Here is a 3,273-nt window from a genome sequence, read left to right on the forward strand (position 1 = left end):
ATTATCGTGGCACCAAACATGCTAAGCTAAATTACGAAAAATGCCAACGGGCAAAATCTATTCTGAATCCAATGTTACAGGTCAGATATGCTACTGGTTTACACGACAGGAGTTTGGTGAGAGTATATTACCCCATCATCCTACATCGGACACCGGAAGTACCGCTAACGCATGTTGGCACATGATTTGAAGACTGGCCATCCTCTTTTGATACTACTGAAACAGCAGCCCAACACAGCGACATGCCACCGTGCAGGACTTAAGAGACGCGACTGTCTCTCCCTGACAGTTCAAATGTTCACCGTCACGGTCCGAGATGCCTGGGAAATGAATCTTGCATTTGACACAACTAATCTAATTCATTCAGAACATGCATGTTCCATCCAGCATTCCATTCTATTGTTAATGGCATTTTTTGAATTTTTTCATGAATTCTTTTTAGAATTATTTTATGAATTCACTATTTGCTAGTTCAGTGATCACCATGTTTTCCATGGCACAGTTTTCACAAAACTCCACACATTATGACCCATTTACAGTACGATCGGAAAAGATTGTACAGATGGAAAAGATTGTACTTTTGTTGGGACAAACGTTTCGCTCAGGAACTGATACGAAAGTGCCCTTACGCGATGGAAAACTCCGACCTAAGTTGAAAGGACGGGCGGATCCGGGCCAGAAAGAATGACTGCTGACGGGCCTCCAATGCCCGTCTGTTTGTTTCTTAGTTTGCTGGCACGTAACGTTAGACATTATGGAGGATGAGTATCCAGCTCGCCTTCCAGCTAACACTAGAGGTCCTGAGACAGGCGCACGCTAACGCGTCACCTCCGTTGTAAATAGAGCAATCCAGGTGACAGATGGCTAACTAGCTGTTATATGTGGAGTGGATGTGAATTAGATCGATATGCTTGGTATGAAATGAATAATTAAATAAGTAAATGTAAACTAATATGCAAAGCTCCTGGTTAGCTCCAGTCGTATATTTACAAATGTTTTGTATCCAGCCATGTTCTCCTGAAGGAGAATGTCTTTGTTTGTTTCTTACATGAATTAATGGCTGAGAGGTTTGTATTTGACAGTATATTGTTTCCATCTTGCAATAAATATAGATATGTTCTTGATCACTTTGTGTTTTGTCTATTTGCCTTTTCTGTTCAAAAGCTATGTGTTTTGAGGCACTGCTGGCCTTTCAATGTCATTTATAAATGCTTTGTAAGGCATAAATAGTCCTCACTTTAGATGAGGTCACACAAAATACTTTACTAAGGAGTAGTAACTACCTTAATAAATCATGAATTAATCATGAATTGCAGTATTAATACGCGTTTATAAAGCATATATTAACATAGTCCCTAACCATTATATATATAAATGCATGAATAATGTACATCTAAATAAGTACCTAACAGCCTAAGGGTACATCCCGTCTCTTAATTGCATCCCCGTTTCCTTCACTTGCGTCCTTTCCTTGCATCTTAGACCCTCCCACCAGGGATGCATGGAGAGACGCAAGGAAACCATGCGAGGAGAGAGGAAACGAGGAAATATTTTTTAAGAGACATGAGACATGAGTCTGTTTCTGATGACGGTGGCTGATGATCACAGCTGGATCAGTTGTCAGTCAGATTTAACAGCTGGAGAGACTTTTGAGAAGTTTGTGTCTGTTCACATGATCACTGTACTTAATAATAGTAACTAATAATACTAAAAACTAATAAAGACACAGTAATCACCACTGTAGAGGTGTTTCTCTCTGTAGTCTGTTAACAAACTGTGTCCTGTGTTCTGTTTAGAAGCGCAGGATCGATTTCTACCGGCGGAATGCGTTTGTCTTATTTATGAATTATTATTAATTAACCCAGAATATGATTATAGGCTCCATGTTTCAGGTTAAACTTAAATGATAAAACTCATACACTCAGGAACGATCAGCCTCACGTGACTGAATGAAATGATGATAGATGATATAAAAAGTGTTTCATCTCTCCAGCTCTCTCTGACTTTAATTGTATTCATAATAAAAGTTATTGAGGGAAATATCAGATCATGAAATCGGGTTAAGGTTGCCAATCAGCGCTAAATAAGAGTCCAGTTCTTGTCAGCGTTCAAGGTAGACGCGGCATATTACGTCGCGAAAAATGCCGAAAGCGACTACGAATTCGCCGATTGCCATGTCTCTTGACAATCTTCTGTTAGCAGACTTAATGAGCGCAGTGAAATTCTCGCCAGGGGTGACTTTACCTTCACATTCGGGAGATGTCAGTATGAGGCTGATGAGGTTGATGTCTTTTCCCTGCAAGATTTTTGATCTTAAGCGTGGAGAAGTGTTAGATTCAGAGGGAACATATGGCGTACCTGGCAAGGGAGTAGGGATGGCAGAGGCCAGGGAATGCTGAGGTATGATTAGGCCATATGTGGGGGAGATTGCTTGCTGGGGTGCTGGTGCATGAACTGCAGGTTTTGAGAGGCATAGCGCCTTGCCGAGGAAGATGACGCTTGGTTGTTCTCTAGAGACTGGAGGCGGGCATCTATAGCCTAGATTTACCAGAGACTGGAGGGTTGCTGAGAGGGCCAGAGGCTGGTCGGGATGAGCAGATCTGGTGGCGGCGGCCTTGCGTTTAGCTTGAGAAGCTGAATGATGCGTTTTCTTTGCAAGTTTGCGTCCGTGAGCTGCGGTGGGGGCTCGTCGGGGGCTGGTGATCCATGACCCACTTCGTTAGCCAGGCTTTGAGGCTGCGAGAGGTCTAAGCCCAGAGCCGGATTGATGCCTTGAGCAGTTAGCATCTCCAGTATTTCGGGACCGGCTTCCTCTTGTCGGGCAGCAATCCTAGCGCTGCGGCGAGTTGCAGATGAGTTGGAGCCGATTCATTTATGTCAGCATCCCGATTGTGAGGGAAGATATCAGCCCGAACGCTTCTGACAATGACAGCTGGAATTGAGAATGTGCCGCTAGAGTGCGGAAGTCGTATTAGAGACAGAGGACTACAAGCCAAAAGGTGCAAGGATAGTCTTCCTGGCTGAACTTATGTTAGAGCTTTATTTGGTTAGGTTTAGAAAAATCTACGATATGCGATTACATTGTTCAATAACTCCATGACAATATGACTTACGATAAATAGACAAATATTGAAGTGTGCATTTAAGCTGTATATTTCCTTGGTCAGCCAGGTCGTCTTTAAATTCAGAACTGGACTAGAATTGAATTTTTCAAATATGAAGTTTGTAAAGAATGCCAAACACAGACGTCAGTCATTCCTTTTGTCCTCTGTG

Source organism: Anarrhichthys ocellatus, unplaced genomic scaffold (genome assembly GCF_004355925.1).
Source record: "Anarrhichthys ocellatus isolate YVR2014 unplaced genomic scaffold, GSC_Weel_1.0 scaffold11, whole genome shotgun sequence".
Classification (NCBI taxonomy): domain Eukaryota; kingdom Metazoa; phylum Chordata; class Actinopteri; order Perciformes; family Anarhichadidae; genus Anarrhichthys; species Anarrhichthys ocellatus.